At 45.2% G+C, this 24,427-nt stretch overlaps 1 pseudogene across 1 annotated transcript in view; it reads right to left on the reverse strand.

The window, feature by feature from the left end:
* Positions 1–24,427, reverse strand: part of LOC143768795 (indolethylamine N-methyltransferase-like) — a 37,127-nt pseudogene that overhangs the window by 9,986 nt on the left and 2,714 nt on the right. The window contains exon 2 of the transcript XR_013214032.1: positions 6,128–6,328. The product of XR_013214032.1 is annotated as an indolethylamine N-methyltransferase-like (transcript). The remainder of the gene's footprint in view (positions 1–6,127; positions 6,329–24,427) is intronic.

Genomic DNA, 24,427 nt, shown 5'->3' on the forward strand with positions numbered 1-24,427 from the left:
CTGGGCCCTGTTGGATGTGGCAGCCAGTCATGGACTATATAGGAGGGAGAAGCTGATGTGTATATGACACGATCGTGTTCATATAGACATCACAGTGCCCCTAACACTTTCTCTCTTATTTTTAGCTACCAGCTGAAGCTGCTGGCTAGAAACACAGTGGATGCCACGTTGACATCATGGAAGACTCCTCAAGGTTTGTTTGGTCCTTGAATAATGTATAGAGAAATGCAGAGCTGTGGTACACAACCCGTATAACACCCCTCTCCCATATACAGTATCAGCGCCCTGTTCTTTGGTGCTAGCATTCTTAGAATTATAAAATTGTAGAGTTGGAAGGGACCTCAAGGGCCATCGGGTCCAACCCCCTGCGAATGCAGGTTTACCTAAGGGCAGGCGCACATGGACGATTTTGCTGCGATTATACGGTGCGTATAATCGCAGCAAAGCGGCTGTCAAACCTGCCCTGCGAGCGGGTCTGAGAGTGCTGGAGGGAGCGCATACCTGCGCTCCTGTTCAAAGCCCGGAGTCGACCGCAAGTGTCCTGAACGGGACTCAAAGAGGCAGCATCGCGCTGCCTCTCTGAGTCCCGTTTAGGACACCTGCGGTCGGGGCGGGCTCTGTAACAGGAGCGCAGGTATGCGCTCCAGCACTCTCAGACCTGCTCGCATGCTTCCAAAAATATGAATCGTGCCACTGGGCGTGGCTTATTAGTATGGGCGGGGTTATTGAAAATGGGCGTGGCCAAAATTCAGGCCGCCGCGACTTAGAGGACCTGTTGTTAAAAATTTGAATCCCACCCCTGCATGTAACCTATTTAAAACTGCATAGAGCCTATTTTACTATTTTAGGCCTAGTAAGTCTGTCTGCGGTCCCTCCTTGCAATCGTCCTCCGCTCGCCACAACAATGCTGCCTGTGTACCCATGTAACCTATTTAAAACTGCATAGAGCCTATTTTATTATTTTAGGCCTAGTAAGTCTGTCTGCGGTCCCTCCTTGCAATCGTTCTCCACTGACCACACCAATGCTGCCTGTGTACCCACTGAAAAAGCTGAGCTTCAACCTTCAGGCTCTCATTGAGTATTTTTTAATGTCACACTGCAGTTACCCTACTACTTTGGTTGGGGCCTAGTAACGGTGTCTGCCGCTCCTTGATGTTCTCCTTCACTGAACAAATCAGTGCCGCTTGTTTACTCCTGTTACCAATTTTGAACTTCATTTGGCCCACTTAATTACTTGGGCCTACTAACTGTGTCAGCCTCTCATTACAGTTGTCCTTCACTGAACAAACCAATGCCGCCCGGTTAGTCCTGTTACCAGTTTTGAACTGCATTTAGCCTACTTTATTCTTTGGCCCTATATCTGTGTTTCCTCCTCATCCTGCCCATTGCCCAGCCACTGCTAGATGAGTCTGCTGGTACATTGACCCAGACCACTACATTCCCCTTGCACTCTACACAGCCAGAATCTGACCCTGTTGAAAGTAAGGTTCCCCTTCCCGCATGCTATACCACCTTACACGGGGACAAAGAGGAAGGTGCAGATGAAAGTGCAGGTTCCTTCATCAGGTGGGGGGGGCATACTCGTTGGCGACGTCACTGGCACAGGGCCCCTCATAGTATGCAAAAGTGTTGCTGCCGGTGGGAGGCGCCCCCGCTGTGCAAACACACCGCCGTACTTTGAGGGGCCCTGTGCCAGTGCCAATGCCAAAGAGTGGGCCCCCCCTGCTTGCTCAGGATCACAGCACTTGCAAAGTTGAAATACTTACCTCTCCCTGCGCCACTGCCGTGACGTGGTCCAGATTTCCTGGGCCCACAAAATACTTGAACCAGCCCTACCCCCAACAACTTTAGCAAAATGACCCCCAATTTCCAATGCCTAACTATTATTATAAGGGAAATTAAGATTGACAAGCTTCATTAACAAGAATGGATGTTTTTGCCATTAAAATGGGCACTCTAGGTGTTTTCCTGGCCCCCACTCACTGCCGACTATGCTGCCCCATTGACTTGCATTGGGTTTCGTGTTTCGGCCGATCCCGACTTTACGAGATAATCGGCCGATTTCACTCGACCCGACTTTTGAGATAGTCGAGTTCCGCGAAACCCGACTCGACCCTAAAAAAGTCAAAGTCGCTCAACCCTACGTGCCACACAAGAGGTTCGTACACAAAATGAGAATGCTGGGTCAAAGGGAAAATGTGTGTAAATGGGTAAGTAACTGGCTTAGTGATAGAAACCAGAGGGTGGTTATAAATGGTATATTCTCTAACTGGGTTGCTGGGACCAGTGGGGTACTGCAGGGATCGGTGTTGGGACCTATTCTCGTCAACATATGTATTAACGATCTGGTGGAAGGTTTACACAGTAAATTATCGATATTTGCAGATGATACAAAACTATGCAAAGCAGTCAATACAAGAGAAGATAGTATTCTGCTACAGATGGATCTTGATAAGTTGGAAACTTGGGCCGAGAGGTGGCAAATGCATTTTAACAATGATAAATGTAAGGTTATACACATGGGAAGAAGGAATCAATACCACTATTACACACTGAATGGGAAACCAGTGGGTAAATCTGACATAGAGAAGGACGTTGGGATCCTAGTTAAAGGGAACCTGTCACCCCCCTCAGGCGTTTGTAACTAAAAGAGCCACCTTGTGCAGCACAAATGCTGCATTCTGACAAGGTGGCTCTTTCAGTTATGATGCCTGCACATGCTGAAATAATCACTTATAAAATGTGCTCCCTATTACCCTGAAATCGCCAGGGAGGCGGGTCTTTACTTTATAATCAGACGCAGCACAGCCCTCACTCTAGGCCTGTGCGCGCCGAGCGCCGCTTCCTCTTGTTTCATTATCTTTTCTGGCGCCTGCGCTGTAAGTACAAAGGGCAGCGCAACTGTGCACACCAAAAAAAAACTTAATGCGCAGGCGCCGGGGATGATAATGCAGCAAGAGGAGGCGGTGCCCGGCGTGCACAGGCCTGGATTGATGGCTGTGCTGCGTCTGATTAGAAAGGAAAGACCCGCCTCCCTGGTGATTTCAGGGTAAGAGGGGGCACATTTTATAAGTGATTATTTCAGCGTGTGCAGGCATCATAACTAAAAGAGCCATCTTGTCAGAATGCAGCATTTGTGCTGCACAAGGTGGCTCTTTTTGTTACAAATGCCTGAGGGGGGTGACAGGTTCCCTTTAATGATAAACTTACCTAGAGCAGTCAGTGTCAGACAGCGGTTGCCAAGGTAAAGAGGATCATGGGGTGCATTAAAAAAGGTCTGGATACACATGATGAGAGCATTATACTGCCTCTGTACAAATCCCTGGTTAGACCGCACATGGAGTACTGTGTACAATTTTGGGCACCAGCTCTCAGGAAGGATACAATAGAACTAGAGCGAGTACAAAGGAGGGCAACAAAATTAATAAAGGAGATGGGGACCTACAATACCCAGAGAGACTAGCAAAATTAGCATTATTTAGTTTAGAAAAAAGACGACTGAGGGGCGATCTAATAACCATGTATAAGTATTAGTGATGAGCGAATATACTCGTTACTCGAGATTTCCCGAGCATGCTCAGGTGTCCTCCGAGTATTTTTTAGTGCTCGGAAATTTAGTTTTTATTGCCGCAGCTGAATGATTTAAATCTCTTAGCCAGGTTGATTACATGTGGGGATTCCCTAGCAACCAGGCAACCCCCACATGTACTTATGCTGGCTAAAGGATGTAAATCATTCAGCTGCGGCAATAAAAACGAAATTTCCGAGCACTAAAAAATACACGGAGGACACCCGAGCATGTTCGGGAAATCTCGAGTAACGAGTATATTCGCTCATCACTAAGTATAAAAGGGGGCATTACAAATCTCTCTTCGAGATCTGTTTATACCAAGGAAGGTGACGGTCACAAGGGGGAATTCTCTGCGTCTGTAGGAGAGAAGGTTTCTCCACCAACATAGAAGAGGATTCCTTACTGCTAGGGCAGTGAGAATCTGGAATTACTTGGCTAAGGAGGTGGTGATGGCGTACTCAGTCAAGGGGTTCAAGAGAGGCCTGGATGTCTTCCTGGAGTGTAACAATATTGTATCTTACAGTTATTAGGTCTTTTAGAAGGACGTAGATCTGGGGATTTATTATGACCTAATATAGGCTGAACTGGATGGACAAATGTCTTTTTTCTGCCTTGCGAATTATATTACTATGTTAGAGCTCAGTAGTTAGTGCTGGATCATTGACTTTCAGCTTTGGGGGAGACATTTGAATTCAACCAAGATTGTGGCACACTGTGACTGTATGTGATTAGGGAAAAGGGCCCTGCACCGTTCCCATGGCTGGGGTCTTAACTATCCCTGCTCCCAAAGGTACCTCTGAAGGTGAGAAGGTTTGGACCACCAGTAATACTGTTCTCGTGTTATACCCTAAGCTGTTCCCTCCACCAGGAGGCCTGGGACAGAAATGCTAGTGTTTATACACATAGGACAAACAGGGATAACAAAAAAAACTTACATACAAAACACTTACCTAAGGTAGTTAGGAATACAGGGAAGGGTAGGAGTGCACAAACCAAATGGAAATAAGATAATGAAGAAAGCATACACCCAAAAACAGCATTCAACAATCTCCAGCAGCAACAATGATTTCCAACTTCAGCAAAGCAACTCCAGTGAACCATGAAGTAAACTTTCACTGGAGAGAAAGAGAAGGTCTGACCAGATTTTATAGAGTGAGGAAATGAGCATGTCAGGAGCAGCTATGAGATGGAGTTGTATGTTTCTAAGCAAAGAAATTGTCATTAACCTCTTCGGCATCAAAGAAAATTGAATCCATTTAATATGGGGAACAAAACACACAGGCAAAATGGAAAACCTGCGATTCACAATAAGTAATAGTTTCCTAACTGCAGATCTCCAAGGAGGACGTGACACACTTGTGACAGATTAATGCTGTAAGTTTTCAGTTAATAAACTAATTTATTTTTCCTCTCTGTTTAGATGTGCATGTTTCTTTCCTGTGGTACACAGTAAAGTTAGCCACACTTTCACACTTCCGTCTTTCAGCTCCCGTCACAATCCGTCGATTTTTGAGAATGCAGGATCCTGCAATAAAATTTGCAGGTTCCTGTATTTTCTCATAGACTTGTATTAGCGACGGGTTGTGATCCGTTTCATCCGTCGTGCACTGGATCCTGCATAAAAAAAGGTCCGTCGGGCAGAAAAAACGTTCAGAGGAATGTTTATTCTGCACGTCAGAAAATCAGTCAGCGACGCATCCTGCGCTGCCCTTCACTGGCTACAATGGAACCCTATGGGCACAGGATGCGTTGCTGACTGTGAAAAGCAGGACTCCAGTGACGAGTCCCGTCTTTTCAAACTGAGCATGCATGGAAGAATTTCCCGTCAGGGAAATTCTCTCTCGCTCGCTCTCTTTCTCTTTTTACTATTGATGCTGCCTATTTTTACAATTGATGCTGCGATTTTTTTTTTTTTTTTAACCTGGTTTGTGTTGTGAAAACCGCTGGAAGACGCATACACAACAGGTGCACATAGCCTCGACGGGTCCGTCAGAAAGACGGGCCCAGTGCACACGTTTTCCACAATCTGCACACGATCCGTCAATTCAGCGTCTTGACGGATCCTGTGCAGATTTGGAAGACGGAAGTGTGAAAGAAGCCTTATAGGCTGGGAAAACGTTTGTTTCTAAATAGGAAAAGTGCAGCAGTTAGTTCTCTCCTGTACAGGCAGCCACTGCAAGCAATTTATATTATGGTATGGTCTTTTTTTGCACTTTGGACAATGGTGCTAATTTCCCACTGTATAGCCAATCGATTGAATACGTTGCAGATATACATCACAGCTGTGGTTTGGATTCTCCAAATTTATACCTCTAACCCAAATGTGTGCCATATTGTGCCCTTCCAATATTATTATACAGCTACGAAGACTGAGAATTTTCGTCTGAGTGGACAAATGTAGAATTTTCTATTTACGCTTAAAATTTAGTTGTCAATAGACTATCACTGCAACATGAGATAAAAAGAAGATACACAATATTACATAAAGACTGCAGTCATATGTTTTCTTCTGTAGAAACAACAACAATGGGATTCTCAAATTTTTTTGAAAAATACCTGCTCTCTCCAATGGCATGAAGTTTTGTGACATGTCTCCAATCGAATGCTCCTGTACGTTCATCCACCCATCTTTTCAGCTCCATGATGCATCTGCCTCTGGCCTTCAGCAATATGATGTGCTTGAAAAACTCACAGGCTGCAGATGATGAACAAAGGATCCAGGACTGAGCTCAATCAAGATGTCTCCTTTAATATGACCTACAGGAAAACAAAATACTGAATATTGAAACAACATGAATGCAGACATGTTAAAAAGTCACAATCAAGCAAATATAGGCGGTACCACAGTGTTTTTTCTTTCATCAAACATCAAAAAATAAAAATATACATTCATCTTTCTAATAACTTAATCAAACAGGCTTTTTTTTCTTCAAATATTCTAATTGCTAATTGATGTTCCATTAGATGCATTTTGCTAGATTTCGAGGTCTGATATTTTTGTGCCCAAACTGGGATGGGATACGTGGTCACTAGAGTTGAGCGACTTTCATTTTTTTAAGATCGAGTCTGGTTTTGTGAAACCCGATTTTGTCCAGAGTCGAGTCGAGTGCAGTCGGCCGATTATCGCTAAAAGTCGGGGATCGACCGAAACACGAAACCCAATGCAAGTCAATGGGGAAGCATAGTCGGCAGTGAGTGGAGGCCAGGAAAACACCTACAGTGCCCATTTTAATGCCAAAAACATCCATTCTTGTTTCTGAAGCTTGTCAATCTTAATTAACTTTATAATAATAGTTGGGCATTGGAAATTGGGGGTCATTTGGCAAAAGTTGTGGGGGGTAGGGCTCGTTCAAGGTTTTAGTGGGCCCAGGAAACGTGAACTACGTCACGGCAGTGGAGCAGTGAGAGGTAAGTATGTAAAGTTTGCAAGTGCTGTGATCCTAAGCAAGCAGCCAGGGCCCACTCGTTGGCACTGGCACTGGCACAGGGCCCCTCAAAGTACGGCGGTGTGTTTGCATGGCGGGGGCGCCTCCCACCAGCAGCGACACTTTTGCGTACTCTGAGGGGCCCTGTGCCAGTGACGTCGCCAACGAGTATGCCCCCCCACCTGATGAAGGAACCTGCACTTTCATCTGCACCTTCCTCTTTGTCCCTGTGTAAGGTGGTATAACATGCGGGAAGGGGAACCTTACTTTCAGCAGGGTCAGATTCTGGCTGTGTAGAGTATAAGGGGAATGTAGTGGTCTAGGTCAATGTACCAGCAGACTCATCTAGCAGTGGCTGGGCAATGGGCAGGATGAGGAGGAAACAGATATAGGGCCAAAGAATAAAGTAGGCTAAATGCAGTTCAAAATTGGTAACAGGACTAAACAGGCGGCATTGCTTTGTTCAGTGGAGTAGCAAACCCAAGAGCAGCAGACACTGTTTCAAGGGCCTAACCACACTAGTAGGCCAAATGCAGTTTAATATCTGATAGTATAGGGCGAAAGCCAGAATGTGGAAGCTCAGCTTTGTTCAGTTGAGGACAACAACAGGGAGGGGCAGACACCTTTAGTAGGCCGCAACAGCCAATTTTTTAAAAAAACAGCAGTTAATAAGAGGCAGAAGGTAGAAGCTCAGCTTTATTCAGTTGAGGACAACACCAGGCAGGGACAGACCCCTTTAGTAGGCCGGAACAGCCAATTGCATTTTTAAAAATGGTAATTTGGAACAGAAGGTTGAAGCACAGCTTTATTCAGTTGAGGACAACACCAGGCAGGGACAGACCCCTTTAGTAGGCCGGAACAGCCAATTGCATTTTTAAAAATGGTAATTTGGAACAGAAGGTTGAAGCTCAGCTTTATTCAGTTGAGGACAACACCAGGCAGGGACAGACACCTTTAGTAGGCCGGAACAGTCAATTGCATTTTTAAAAATGGTAATTTGGAACAGAAGGTTGAAGCTGAGCTTTATTCAGTTGAGGACAACACCAGGCAGGGACAGACCCCTTTAGTAGGCCGGAACAGCCAATTGCATTTTTAAAAATGGTAATTTGGAACAGAAGGTTGAAGCTCAGCTTTATTCAGTTGAGGACAACACCAGGCAGGGACAGACCCCTTTAGTAGGCCGGAACAGCCAATTGCATTTTTAAAAATGGTAATTTGGAACAGAAGGTTGAAGCACAGCTTTATTCAGTTGCAGCTTCTTGGCAATAATATAAAGAAGACGAGACAGGACAACACTCGTTGGATGCCATATCTGTGTTTTCACTGGTAAAAAAACTGTCAGTTAACTACTTGTAGGAGAAAGTTTTTGTAGCTGGAGGCCACTTTTTGTATTGTACCAGTTTTTTGTTGTATGTTTGGAACTGAAGGTTGAAGCTCAGCTTTATTTAGTTGAGGACAACACCAGGCAGGGGCAGACAGACCCCTTTAGTAGGCCGGAACAGCCAATTGCATTTTTAAAAATGGTAATTTGGAACAGAAGGTTGAAGCTCAGCTTTATTCAGTTGAGGACAACACCAGGCAGGGACAGACCCCTTTAGTAGGCCGGAACAGCCAATTGCATTTTTAAAAATGGTAATTTGGAACAGAAGGTTGAAGCTCAGCTTTATTCAGTTGTGGACAACACCAGGCAGGGGCAGACAGACACCTTTAGTAGGCCGGAACAGCCAATTGCATTTTTAAAAATGGTAATTTGGAACAGAAGGTAGAAGCTCAGCTTTATTCAGTTGAGGACAACTTGAATTAGGGACTGCAGACAGACTTTGCAGGCTGTCCCCTGTGTGGACCATGCATCCAATACATTAACCCATTGAGCCACAAAGGACACGTAACCTTCCGTGGCCAGGCCTACAGGTCCATGTGTCTGTTGTCAGGTATACCTTTGGACTGACAAATTGACAGAATGCAAGGACAATGCGGTCTTTAACATGCAGGTGGAGGGGTGGGATGGCTTTTCTCGCAAAAGAATTGTCAACTGGGTAGCTCATAGCGTGGTATATCGTAGTTCATCCTGGCTTTATTAATATTAAATTAAATAAAAAAATAGGCTCTAGGCACTTTATAATTGGTTCCAGGGGAACACGGGCAGCAGTGGTCTGGTCAGTGGAGGCCTAGTGGAAGGAGGGACCGCAGACAGGCTTCAAAGGCCTAACATAATAAAATGGGCTGGCTGTAGGCACTTTATTATTGGTTCCAGGGGTACACGGGCAGCAGTGGTCTGGTCATTGGAGGCCTAGTGGAAGGAGGGACCTTAGACAGGCTTCGAAGGCCTAACATAAAAAAATGGGCTGGCTGTAGGCACTTTATTATTGGTTCCAGGGGTACACGGGCAGCAGTGGTCTGGTCAGTGGAGGCCTAGTGGAAGGAGGGACCTTAGACAGGCTTCGAAGGCCTAACATAATAAAATGGGCTGGCTGTAGGCACTTTATTATTGGTTCCAGGGGAACACGGGCAGCAGTGGTCTGGTCAGTGGAGGCCTAGTGGAAGGAGGGACCTTAGACAGGCTTCGAAGGCCTAACATAATAAAATGGGCTGGCTGTAGGCACTTTATAATTGGTTCCAGGGGAACACGGGCAGCAGTGGTCTGGTCAGTGGAGGCCTAGTGGAAGGAGGGACCGCAGACAGGCTTCAAAGGCCTAACATAAAAAAATGGGCTGGCTGTAGGCACTTTATAATTGGTTCCAGGGGAACACGGGCAGCAGTGGTCTGGTCAGTGGAGGCCTAGTGGAAGGAGGGACCACAGACAGGCTTCGAAGGCCTAACATAAAAAAATGGGCTGGCTGTAGGCACTTTATAATTGGTTCCAGGGGAACACGGGCAGCAGTGGTCTGGTCAGTGGAGGCCTAGTGGAAGGAGGGACCGCAGACAGGCTTCAAAGGCCTAACATAATAAAATGGGCTGGCTGTAGGCACTTTATAATTGGTTCCAGGGGAACACGGGCAGCAGTGGTCTGGTCAGTGGAGGCCTAGTGGAAGGAGGGACCTTAGACAGGCTTCGAAGGCCTAACATAATAAAATGGGCTGGCTGTAGGCACTTTATAATTGGTTCCAGGGGTACACGGGCAGCAGTGGTCTGGTCAACGGAGGCCGATTGTAATGAGTGTCTGCCAGTTAGTAGTCCAAAACAACAACTAAATGTGAATGTCTCGCATTAAAACAAAACAAAAACACTAAAGGGTGCAATCATTAGGTTCAGGGGTGGGATCATCTGCGTTGTTTCAGACCTACTAATTTTGCGCAAAGTATTTACTGTGGTAAATAGAGGACACTGCCCCTGAGTATGTTAAGTACCATCATACATGTCAACACAATGGTATTGTCAGTGGCAGGTATGGAAGGATGTCAGCGCATAGACTTAACATTGGTGGAAGTGTGAGAGATAACTGTGGAAGTGGTAGAGCAATGTTTGACCTGGGGGTGGGTGAACTCTCTTGTGGCCGGCGTTACAGGCCCAAGGCCCCTCATGTTACAACAGTGTGTCTGACGTTGGGTGGCCACCACCACCGCCAGAGACACTTTATTGTACTATGAGGAACCCAGTAGCAATGCCGTCGACCAAAAGCGAGTACACCCACCTCTTCAGACAAACAGCAGTCTCACGGGTGCTTGCGCCAAGTCGCGATACCACGGCCCCGTGTGGGGAGTTTGGCCATTTAGGGAGGTGTAAACGTGTCGTATGCTGGACAATCAGCTGCAGTAAATTAGACATTAGAAAAGTAATTCACAGTAGTCCACAGGCAAGAGCTTTTCATTGGAAAGCTAGGTGTCGGCCGGGCAAGGTGGGGCAAAAGATTTCGAAATCCAGTTGTGGTTCATTTTAATGAATGTTAGATCGTCAACATTTTGGGTAGCCAGACGAGTCCTTTTTTCGGTTAATATTGAACCTGCAGCACTGAATACTCTTTCTGATAGGACACTTGCTGCCGGGCAAGCAAGCTCCTGCAATGCATATTCTGCCAATTCTGGCCAGGTGTCTAATTTTGATGCCCAGTAATCAAATGGGAATGACGGTTGAGGGAGAACATCGATAAGGGATGAAAAATAGTTAGTAACCATACTGGACAAATGTTGTCTCCTGTCACTTTCAATTGATGCAGCAGTACCTGTCCTGTCTGCGGTCATAGCAAAATCACTCCACAACCTGGTCAGAAAACCCCTCTGTCCAACGCCACTTCTGATGTGTGCACCCCTAACACTCCTAGTCTGCTGCCCCCTTGAGCTCGTGTGAGAACGATCACGTGCGCTGTGTGCTGGGAATGCCTGAAGCAAACGGTCAACAAGAGTTGATTGTTTGGTTGCTAATATTAGTTCCAAGTTCTCATGTGGCATAATATTTTGCAATTTGCCTTTATAGCGTGGATCAAGGAGGCAGGCCAACCAGTAATCGTCATCGTTCATCATTTTTGTAATGCGTGTGTCCCTTTTTAGGATACGTAAGGCATAATCCGCCATGTGGGCCAAAGTTCCAGTTGTCAAATCTCCGGTTGTGATTGGGTGAGGGGCAGTTGCAGGCAAATCTACGTCACTTGTGTCCCTCAAAAAACCAGAACCCGGCCTTGACACGCAACCAATTTCCAGTGCCCCCGGGAAAGGTTCCGCATTAAAAATATACTCATCCCCATCATCCTCCTCGTCCTCCACCTCCTCTTCGCCCGCTACCTCGTCCTGTACACTGCCCTGACCAGACAATGGCTGACTGTCATCAAGGCTTTCCTCTTCCTCTGGTGCAGACGCCTGCTCCTTTATGTGCGTCAAACTTTGCATCAGCAGACGCATTAAAGGGATGCTCATGCTTATTACGGGGTTGTCTGCACTAACCAGCCGTGTGCATTCCTCAAAACACTGAAGGACTTGACACATGTCTTGTATCTTCGACCACTGCACACCTGACAACTCCATGTCTGCTATCCTACTGCCTGCCAGTGTATGTGTATCCTCCCACAAAAACATAACAGCCCGCCTCTGTTGGCACAGTCTCTGAAGCATGTGCAGTGTTGAGTTCCACCTTGTTGCAACGTCTATGATTAGGCGATGCTGGGGAAGGTTCAAAGACCGCTGATAGTTCTGCATACGGCTGGCGTGTACAGGCGAACGTCGGATATGTGAGCAAAGTCCATGCACTTTGAGGAGCAGGTCGGAGAACCCAGGATAAGTTTTCAATAAGCACTGCACCACCAGGTTTAAGGTGTGAGCCAGGCAAGGAATGTGTTTCAGTTGGGAAAGGGAGATGGCAGCCATGAAATTCCTTCCGTTATCACTCACTACCTTGCCTGCCTCAAGATCTACTGTGCCCAGCCACGACTGCGTTTCTTGTTGCAAGAACTCGGACAGAACTTCCGCGGTGTGTCTGTTGTCGCCCAAACACTTCATAGCCAATACAGCCTGCTGACGCTTGCCAGTAGCTGGCCCATAATGGGACAACTGGTGTGCAACAGTGTCATCTGCCGATGGAGTGGTTGGCCAACTGCGGTCTGTGGAAGAGCTGTAGCTTCTGCAGGAGGACGAGGAGGAGGAGGAGGAGGGGGTGCGAACGCCTACAGTCAACTGTTTCCTAGACCGTGGGCTAGGCACAACTGTCCCTAAATTGATGTCCCCTGTGGACCCTGCATCCACCACATTCACCCAGTGTGCCGTGATGGACACATAACGTCCCTGGCCATGCCTACTGGTCCATGCATCTGTAGTCAGGTGCACCTTTGTACTCACAGATTGCCTGAGTGCATGGACGATGCGCTGTTTAACATGCTGGTGGAAATAGAAAAAAATCCAGCTCGACGAGGTGGTGAAAAAGCAAAGTCTTGGTACTTTATTCACTTCATATCAAAAAATAGAGGATAAAACAACAACAGCACAATATAATTAAAAACACTATCTACGCGTTTCTGGTGACATAGCACCCTTAGTCATGATCATGATCATTTTTGATATGAAGTGAATAAAGTACCAAGACTTTGCTTTCTCACCACCTCATCGAGCTGGATTTTTTTCTATTTCCTGCATTCCTCACGCCTTGACACAGTGTTTCCGTGCTCCGAGCCTCCAGGGACTACAACTATGGTGAGCTGGATTTTTTCTTTTGTCTTAACATGCTGGTGCAGGGCTGGGATGGCTTTTCTGGAAAAAAAGTGTCGACTGGGTAGCTCGTATCGTGGTTCAGCGTACTCCATTAGGGCTTTGAAAGCTTCGCTTTCAACTAACCGGTAGGGCATCATCTCTAACGAGATTAGTCTAGCTATGTGGGCGTTAAAAGCCTGTGTACGCGGATGCGAGGATAAGTACTTCCTTTTTCTAACCAGAGTCTCATGTAGTGTGAGCTGAACTGGAGAGATGGAGATCGTGGAACTTGCGGGTGTGCCGGTGGACATGGCAGACTGAGAGACGGTTGGAGACGGTATTGTTTCCGCCGGTGCCCTAGATGCAATATTTCCTCCTACAAAACTGGTGATTCCCTGACCCTGACTGCTTTTGGCTGTCAAAGAAACCTGCACAGATACTGCCGGTGGTGCGGAAAATGGTGGCCTTACAGTGACGGAAGGGATGTTGCGTTGATGACTAGCTTCATTGGCCGAGGGTGCTACAACCTTAAGGGACGTTTGGTAGTTAGTCCAGGCTTGAAAATGCATGGTGGTTAAGTGTCTATGCATGCAACTAGTATTGAGACTTTTCAGATTCTGACCTCTGCTTAAGCTAGTTGAACATTTTTGACAGATGACTTTGCGCTGATCAATTGGATGTTGTTTAAAAAAATGCCAGACTGCACTCTTCCTAGCATCGGATCCCTTTTCAGGGATTGCAGACTGAGCTTTAACCGGATGGCAACGCTGTGCTCCAACAGGTTTTGGCTTTGACACGCGTTTTGGGCCAGATAGGGGCCCGGCAGATGGAACCTGTTGCGATGTTGATGCCTGCTGGCCCCTCCTCCACCTCCGCTTCTGAACTACTGCTGCCTGCACCCTGTTCCCCCAATGGCTGCCAATCGGGGTCAACAACCGGGTCATCTATTACCTCCTCTTCGAGCTCGTGTGCAACTTCGTCTGTGTCACTGTGTCGGTCTGTGGTATAGCGTTCGTGGTGGGGCAACATAGTCTCATCAGGGTCTGATTGTGGATCTGTACCCTGAGAGGGCAATGTGGTGGTCTGAGTCAAAGGAGCAGCATAGTACTCTGGCTGTGGCTGTGCATCAGTGCACTCCATGTCAGATTCTACTTGTAATGGGCATGGCCTGTTAAGTGTTTCACTTTCTAAGCCAGGGACGGTATGTGTAAAGAGCTCCATGGAGTGACCCGTTGTGTCGCCTGCTGCATCCTTCTCTCTTGTTGTAGTTTTTGCTGAGGAGGACAAGGAAGCGACTTGTCCCTGACCGTGAACATCCACAAGCGACGCGCTGCTTTTACATTTACCAGTTTCAGAAGAGGAGGCAAAAGAGCTAGAGGCTGAGTCTGCAATGTAAGCCAAAACTTGCTGTTGCTGCTCCGGCTTTAAAAGCGTTTTTCCTACTCCCAGAAAAGAGAGCGTTCGAGGCCTTGTGTAGCCTGACGACGAAACTGGCTCCACAGCTCCAGACTTAGGTGGAATATTTTTATCCCCACGACCACCTGATGCTCCACTACCACTACCATCATTACCAGCTGACAATGAACGCCCACGGCCACGACCTCTTGCACCAGACTTCCTCATTGTTTTAAAAAATTAACCAAAGTAACTTTATTTGTTGCTGTCAAACAACTTACACGGTGAGCTATAACTTCAGTATGATTTCTATATCCCTTAACAGGTTGGTGAGACCACAAGGTAAATCAGGCACAATGTTACACACTCTGTTTTCTGTGGCACAAAATCACAGAGATGACACACACGCAGGACTGTCACTCAAGCACTAATGTCAATATTATTCTCCCACCTAATTTTTTTTTTTTTTCTCAGGGAGACTTTAGAAACCAAATAAGATAAAAAATTTTTTTCAGGGACAATTTAGAAACCAAATACTAATAAAAAAAAAATAAAATAAAAAAATAAACAGGCTTTCTATGGCCCACTGAATGAGAGAGAGAGAGGTGGCACACCCAGGAGTCAAGACTGGCACACAAGCTGAAAGGGCAATATTACTCTCCCACTGTTTTTTTATGTATTTTTTTTTTTTCAGGGAGACTTTAGAAACCCAATAATATTAAAACAAAATAAAAAATAAATAGGCTTTCTATGGCCCACTGAATGAGAGAGAGAGAGGTGGCACACCCAGGAGTCAAGACTGGCACACAAGCTGAAAGGGCAATATTACTCTCCCACTGTTTTTTTATGTTTTTTTTTTTTTTTCAGGGAGACTTTAGAAACCCAATAATATTAAAACAAAATAAAAAATAAATAGGCTTTCTATGGCCCACTGAATGAGAGAGAGAGAGGTGGCACACCCAGGAGTCAAGACTGGCACACAAGCTGAAAGGGCAATATTACTCTCCCACTGTTTTTTTATGTTTTTTTTTTTTTTCAGGGAGACTTTAGAAACCCAATAATATTAAAAAAAAATAAAAAATAAATAGGCTTTCTATGGCCCACTGAATGAGAGAGAGAGAGGTGGCACACCCAGGAGTCAAGACTGGCACACAAGCTGAAAGGGCAATATTACTCTCCCACTGTTTTTTTATGTATTTTTTTTTTCAGGGAGACTTTAGAAACCCAATAATATTAAAAAAAAACAAAAAAATAAATAGGCTTTTTATGGCCCACTGAATGAGAGATGCCACACACGCAGGACTGTCACTCAAGCACAAATGTCAATATTAATCTCACACGTTTTTTTTTTTGTTTTTTTTTCTCAGGGAGACTTTAGAAACCAAATAAGATCAAATGATTTCTTTCAGGGACAATTTAGAAACCAAATACTAAAAAAATAAAAAGACTTTCTAGGGCCCACTGAGTGAGAGATAGCACACACAGGAGTCAGGAGTGGCACACAAGCCCTGAGGCCAATATTAATCTCCCACTGATTGATGTTTTGTTTTTTTTTCTGGTAGATTTTAGAACCCAAATCAAGCAAAAAAATAAATAGGCTTTCTATGGCCCACTGAGTGAGAGATAGCACACACAGGAGTCAGGAGTGGCACACAAGCCCTGAGGCCAATATTAATCTCCCACTGATTGATGTTTTATTTTTTTTTCTGGTAGATTTTAGAACCCAAATCAAGCAAAAAAATAAATAGGCTTTCTATGGCCCACTGAGTGAGAGATGGCACACACAGGAGTCAGGAGTCAGGAGTGGCACACAAGCCCTGAGGCCAATATTAATCTCCCACTGATTGATGTTTTATTTTTTTTTCTGGTAGATTTTAGAACCCAAATCAAGCAAAAAAATAAATAGGCTTTCTATGGCCCACTGAGTGAGAGATAGCACACACAGGAGTCAGGAGTGGCACACAAGCCCTGAGGCCAATATTAATCTCCCACTGATTGATGTTTTATTTTTTTTCTGGTAGATTTTAGAACCCAAATCAAGCAAAAAAATAAATAGGCTTTCTATGGCCCACTGAGTGAGAGATGGCACACACAGGAGTCAGGAGTCAGGAGTGGCACACAAGCCCTGAGGCCAATATTAATCTCCCACTGATTGATGTTTTATTTTTTTTTCTGGTAGATTTTAGAACCCAAATCAAGCAAAAAAATAAATAGGCATTCTATGGCCCACTGAGTGAGAGATGGCACACACAGGAGTCAGGAGTCAGGAGTGGCACACAAGCCCTGAGGCCAATATTAATCTCCCACTGATTGATGTTTTATTTTTTTTCTGGTAGATTTTAGAACCCAAATCAAGCAAAAAAATAAATAGGCTTTCTATGGCCCACTGAGTGAGAGATGGCACACACAGGAGTCAGGAGTCAGGAGTGGCACACAAGCCCTGAGGCCAATATTAATCTCCCACTGATTGATGTTTTATTTTTTTTCTGGTAGATTTTAGAACCCAAATCAAGCAAAAAAATAAATAGGCTTTCTATGGCCCACTGAGTGAGAGATGGCACACACAGGAGTCAGGAGTCAGGAGTGGCACACAAGCCCTGAGGCCAATATTAATCTCCCACTGATTGATGTTTTATTTTTTTTCTGGTAGATTTTAGAACCCAAATCAAGCAAAAAAATAAATAGGCATTCTATGGCCCACTGAGTGAGAGATGGCACACACAGGAGTCAGGAGTGGCACACAAGCCCTGAGGCCAATATTAATCTCCCACTGATTGATGTTTTATTTTTTTTCTGGTAGATTTTAGAACCCAAATCAAGCAAAAAAATAAATAGGCTTTCTATGGCCCACTGAGTGAGAGATGGCACACACAGGAGTCAGGAGTCAGGAGTGGCACACAAGCCCTGAGGCCAATATTAATCTCCCACTGATTGATGTTTTATTTTTTTTCTGGTAGATTTTAGAACCCAAATCAAGCAAAAAAATAAATAGGCTTTCTATGGCCCACTGAGTGAGAGATGGCACACACAGGAGTCAGGAGTCAGGAGTGGCACACAAGCCCTGAGGCCAATATTAATCTCCCACTGATTGATGTTTTATTTTTTTTTCTGGTAGATTTTAGAACCCAAATCAAGCAAAAAAATAAATAGGCTTTCTATGGCCCACTGAGTGAGAGATGGCACACACAGGAGTCAGGAGTCAGGAGTGGCACACAAGCCCTGAGGCCAATATTAATCTCCCACTGATTGATGTTTTATTTTTTTTTCTGGTAGATTTTAGAACCCAAATCAAGCAAAAAAATAAATAGGCTTTCTGTGGCCCACTGAGTGAGAGATGGCACACACAGGAGTCAGGAGTCAGGAGTGGCACACAAGCCCTGAGGCCAATATTAATCTCCCACTGATTGATGTTTTATTTTTTTTTCTGGTAGATTTTAGAACCCAAATCAAGCAAAAAAATAAATAGGCTTTCTGTGGCCCACTGAGTGAGAGATGGCACACACAGGAGTCAGGAGTCAGGAGTGGCACACAAGCCCTGAGGCCAATATTAATCTCCCACTGATTGATGTTTTATTTTTTTTTCTGGTAGATTTTAGAACCCAAATCAAGCAAAAAAATAAATAGGCTTTCTATGGCCCACTGAGTGAGAGATGGCACACACAGGAGTCAGGAGTCAGGAGTGGCACATAAGCCCTGAGGCCAATATTAATCTCCCACTGATTGATGTTTTATTTTTTTTTCTGGTAGATTTTAGAACCCAAATCAAGCAAAAAAATAAATAGGCTTTCTATGGCCCACTGAGTGAGAGATGGCACACACAGGAGTCAGGAGTCAGGAGTGGCACACAAGCCCTGAGGCCAATATTAATCTCCCACTGATTGATGTTTTTTTTTTTTTTCTGGTAGGTTTTAGAACCCAAATCAAGCAAAAAAATAAATAGGCTTTCTATGGCCCACTGAGTGAGAGATAGCACACACAGGAGTCAGGAGTGGCACACAAGCCCTGAGGCCAATATTAATCTCCCACTGATTGATGTTTTATTTTTTTTTCTGGTAGATTTTAGAACCCAAATCAAGCAAAAAAATAAATAGGCTTTCTATGGCCCACTGAATGAGAGAGAGAGAGGTGGCACACCCAGGAGTCAAGACTGGCACACAAGCTGAAAGGGCAATATTACTCTCCCACTGTTTTTTTATGTATTTTTTTTTTTTTTTCAAAATGACTTTAGAAACCCAATATTATTAAAAAAAAAAAAAATAATAATAAATATGCTTTCTATGGCCCACTGAATGAGAGAGAGAGAGGTGGCACACCCAGGAGTCAAGACTGGCACACAAGCTGAAAGGGCAATATTACTCTCCCACTGTTTTTTTATGTATTTTTTTTTTTTTTCAAAATGACTTTAGAAACCCAATAATATTAAAAAAAAAATAAAATAATAATAATAAATATGCTTTCTATGGCCCACTGAATGAGAGAGAGAGAGGTGGCACACCCAGGAGTCAAGACTGGCACACAAGCTGAAAGGGCAATATTACTCTCCCACTGTTTTTTTATGTATTTTTTTTTTTTTTCAGGGAGACTTTAGAAACCCAATAATATTAAAAAAAACAAAAAAATAAATAGGCTTTCTATGGCCCACTGAATGAGAGATGGCACACACAGGGATGGCACTGTAGCAGAAATGCCAATCTTAATCTCCCACAAAAAAAAAAAAAAAAAAAAAAATGTCCTACAATTACTATCTCCCCTGCAGTAATCTCAGCCAGGTATGGCAGGCAGCAATAGGAGTGGACTGATGCACAAATTAAATGAAAAGTGTGGACAAACAAAAAAGATAGCTGTGCAGAAAGGAAGGAACAAGAGGATATGTGCTTTGAAAAAAGCAGTTGGTTTCCACAGTGGCGTACACACAGCAATACAGCTATCACGGAGCCTTCTAGGGCAGCCCAATGAGCTACAGCGCTGAGATAAAAAAAAAAAAAAAATAGCTTCCACTGTCCCTGCACACCGAAGGTGGTGTTGGACAGTGGAAATCGCTACAGCACAAGCGGTTTGGTGGTTAGTGGACCCTGCCTAACTCTCTCCCTGCTTCTGACGAAGTGGCAGCAACCTCTCCCTAAGCTCAGATCAGCAGCAGTAAGATGGCGGTCGGCGGCAACGCCCCTTTATAGCCCCTGTGACGCCGCAGACAGCAAGCCAATCACTGCAATGCCCTTCTCTAAGATGGTGGGGACCAGGACCTATGTCATCACGCTGCCCACACTCTGCGTTCACCTTCATTGGCTGAGAAATGGCGCTTTTTGCGTCATTGAAACGCGACTTTGGCGCGAAAGTCGCGTACCGCATGGCCGACAAGCACAGGGGTCGGATCGGGTTTCATGAGACGCCGACTTAGCCAAAAGTCGGCGACTTTTGAAAATGAACGACCCGTTTCGCTCAACCCTAGTGGTCACCTCTAATTATAACATTACAATTTTGGCAGTTGAGACAGGGAAATGTTCCAACCTTCTGCTTCTGGAAACAGATCTGTGTGACGCTGAGTCACTACTCACAGACAAGCCATGAGACAGGGTAGTCAGGAGGTCTGAGATCAGATACCATGATGGCTCATGGTACAGAGGGGCTAGACAAAGGCATGGTCAGGTAACAGTCCAGGGACAAATGCCAGGATAGCATGTTAAGACAAAGGAGTAAGATAAATGGATAGTCAGAGTTCAAATCTGGGTCAGGTATCTGCAGTCAAGAGCAGAAGAGCTAATCCACATGAATGGTCACGAAAAATCCAAGGTCCAGCTACAAGATCAGAGAATATGACACAATCAAACGTTGGAGTGAGCACACACCAAACAAAGCTAAGCTACAGCTTACACTGCGCTGCTCCCAGATAAATAGCTAGCAAATCCCCAAGGATGGGAGGCACCTGGGAAAATGCCCACAGGCTTGGCCAGATTGACAATCCTGCTGCTCAATCTAAATGCTGACAGCCCAGTGTAACAGGGTGTGCAGGCAGCTGATTTGAGCCCTGCATTCCTGTGCATGCCTACCTAATAAAACTGGGTATGTTTTGTGTTTTCTGTGTGCCCCTGTGTAGTTTATGATAGTTGACACTGTTTAATATGATAATGACACTGTTCTGATATCTGTGTGTTAGTGACAGGAATAGGGACAGTAAGTGGCAGTGGTAGGTCAGCATTGGTAAGGGTTATGGCAGTGTAGTTGTGGGTTAGTGCAGTGCCCCAGGGTCCTGGTCATTGCAGTAATGTCATTTTCCTCTAGGGGGAGTGATGTTACGTTTGGAGTCAATGAAGGAGATCTCTTTATCAGGTAACACAATGAATGCAACATGTTCACATTCCAGACCAGAAGGGGAGCTCTAAGCCTGTTTAAGGTGAACTCCCCTATAGAACATCCTGATCTGGAGGGAAAGGGTTCAGTTCCTGTCAGGAAGACAGAGGGAAAGGGAGGAGAGGAGCCCTGCGGCCTAAAGTGCTGCAGCTCCTAGGAAGCAGACGGATAGAAAGCTGAACATATTGCAATGAGCATGCATGGAAGTCATAGTAAAGGAATGGATACCAGAAGGGGAACAGCCCTACACAGGCTGCCTCCTTCTGAGGCGCAGGATCCCGGTAGCCAGAACACCGAGGGAGCAATGATCCTTTATGCCTTGCTCCAGAGAATACACTCAAAATTAACTGTGCTAAGGCAAGGAACTGTGCAATACATGAAATGTGAATAGCATAATGGCTTAGGAAATTTATGAAAAAACACATGAGATTCTTAGCATAAGATTTGGCCAAAAGTTGTGAGCTCATCCACCAAACGTCAAGGTTATGGCTAATAACCATAGGTAAGTGTTCACACTAGGCAGTCAGCTCAGGTACCCATCCGTTTTGAGATTACCTTGACGTTTGGTGAATGGGCTCACAACTTTTGGCCAAATCTTGTGCTAAGAATCTCATGTGTTTTTTCATAAATTTCCCAAGCCATTATGCTATTCACATTTCATGTATTGAACATTTCCTTGCCTTAGCACAGTTAATTTTGAGTGCAGCCATTGATCTATTTGTTATATGACTTTTCTGGTTATGCACCAGTTCAGACTATATTATTGTTCAGTCAGTTTTCTTATATGTACTTTGCTCCAGAGACTGTCAGGACAGCTAATTTGACGTTACTTGCCCGCCCTACACCCAGGAGGCAAGATGGCACCCCTTAGAGGCTGGGGCATGAAAGAGTCCCTGTAAAACGCCTCAAGCCACCGGTAATACGGGTTTGTCCTATCCATCTGGGGACAGAGAGAGAGACATAACATCTACAACATCTGTGAGGACCTTATGAGAAGCTTAGCAGGGAACTAGAAGGGACTACAACACTGCAGTGCTAGAGGAAGGCTACTGATTTCCACCTGGATAAGGGGACTCCAGACTTGCCTCCAAACCAGCCAGACTCTGCCTACCCTGTGGTCTGGTGGTCTGGACTGCGGATGCTGAAGTCTACAGTAAAAGGTAAAGAGACTGCAACCTTGTGTCCTCATTCTTCACTGCGCCTCTCACCATTCACCATCCACACACTGGGAAGCCCTGGGGATACACTTCACCTGTGGGAAGGTATACCATCTAGCTGCAATAACATCACCCCAGCGGACCCCTTAAAGCAGCGTTGGTCACCCTGACCGAATACCACAGGTGGCGTCACGAACATTCCCTTTAAAGACCTTTCCCTTTTACACGGACGTCCCTAGGGCCACGGACCGGGTCAGCCACCGTGACATCCCCCTGTGAACCGAAGGACCCGGTACCGAGTACCCCGCCGCCCTGGGGGGCGATCCATTAGTGTTAAGGGGGGCACTGTAGAGTGGGAGATTAGATTGTGTTAAGAACTGGTTTCAGTCAGAGTAGTGACAGTTGAGAAAGGGGGCGGAACCAGTGCAGTGGCAGGAAGAGTGCCTTTCTGAGGTAATTTTCAGGTAGTGGGAGGAGCTAGAGCAAAGTGAAAGGAATTGTTCTAGAAGGTGTGGTAGTAGTTGTATGGTGATCTACAGTTGAAAGAGACAGAAAGAGAACTAAAGGAAGGAAGTCTGGAGATGTTAGATCTTGGAGCACATGGGAAATGAGGCAGCCTTGAAAAATCAGTGGCTAGTCTTTGGGTTACCTCCCGTGACGTCGGGGACTTATGGTTCGAACAGGAATTGCAGAGGCAAACTGATTTTTCGCCCAGGAAGGGAAAATTGGACAGGGAGCACCTAGTATTAGAAAGCTGGAATTCCCAGGAGACTGTTGGTCTGGAAGACACGGTGCTAGAAGACAAGCTAAAGGAAAAGACCAGGGAAAGTGCAGGAGGAGAAGTGTGTCCACGACGGATTGGAGCCCTGTATGCTGAAGAAATCCCTGACCCACAGGTGGGTGAACTACTTGACACAGACAGCACACCACAAAATGGACATGATATTTCTGTAGCGGAGCATCGGGGTGTGATGAGGAAGCAGCAGCAATCCCTCGGTATGGCTACCACCCTGGCCCCCGTTACACCAGCACGACCCATCAACAGATTGGATGACTGGACTGTCACTCACAACACAGACAGTCCAGCACACTCCACATCCCATAGGGTGGCTAAGTTGTCATTCACAGCGTCTCTAGGTCACAGTAAAGATGAAACTGTGAAAATCTGTTTCAGTTGGTGACAATTATTATACAGAGAGGTATACTGGATACACTCATTGAACACAGCCCAAACTGAAAATGAAAACTGTAATTTTGGCATATTCTTGTAGAATGCTGTATAGTTGGTGCAGTAATCTTGTGCCTGTATAGTTATAGATGCATTGAAAGGTGTTAGAAGTTAGATGACATGTTATTGTGAGACAGGAGTTTGAAGTTTTCTCTATTTAAAGAAAGTATAAAGTTATGTGTAACTCTAGTGCCTTTCTGGAACAAGTTTGATGTATTGATGTCTTTATTACCTGCTTCTAGAAATGTTGCTAGGTATCATAAAATACTTTGAAAAGTTGTAAAATTTAGCATAACCCATAGATGTGCAAAAATGTTACAAATTTTGGTGTTTTTGCGCTAGTCCTGGCCAGATCCACCAAAGTCGGTGCAGCATGGGTGGGATGGGGCATGATGATGCCCAGCCAACAAATTCTTTAAAAATGAAGTCCCTGACTTGAGTAACATTAATGGTGAGGTGAACACCAGTGGTAAAATGTGTCTGAATGAATTAAGTGTATCTTACTCCACCACACCCCTTCATTAAGACTGGCCTATGTAATGCTAGTCTTAATGAATCAGGTTCTTTGTCTTTTAAAGGGAATCTGTCACCCCAAAATTCACCTATATGCTAAGGCCACCGGCATCAGGGCTTATCTACAGCATTCTGTAATGCTGTAGATAAGCCCCAGATGTAACCTGCAAGATAAGAAAAGCAGGTTATATTATACTCACTCAGGGGCGGTCTGGGTTCGGTTCAGATAGGTGTCACGGTCCGGGTCCGGACGTCATCGTATGAAGATGGGAGGCTCTGGATCCGGACTGCGACACCCATCGGACCCGAACCAAACTGGGACCGCCCCTGGGTGAGTATAATATAACGTGATTTTCTTATCTTGCAGGTTACATCGGGGACTTATCTACAGCATTACAGAATGCTGTAGATAAGTCCCTGAGGCCAGTGGGCTTAGCTTCTAGGCGAATTTTGGGTGACAGATTCCCTTAACAATCAATATGCTATGATCCGTTCTGGATTGGAGTCTTAATTATTGCAGCCACTAGGGTCAGCAGAGGTAGGTGATGTAGCCATTAGGGAAAACAGGTCGGTACATAGGAACAGCAGCTTAGTATTTGAGGGCAGCAGGTGTGAGAGCTAGACTAGAGAATTGGAGCTCAATAATCTCACAATGTAGGAAGTACAAGGCCAGGTTTAAA

Source organism: Ranitomeya variabilis, chromosome 4 (genome assembly GCF_051348905.1).
Source record: "Ranitomeya variabilis isolate aRanVar5 chromosome 4, aRanVar5.hap1, whole genome shotgun sequence".
Lineage (NCBI taxonomy): Eukaryota > Metazoa > Chordata > Amphibia > Anura > Dendrobatidae > Ranitomeya > Ranitomeya variabilis.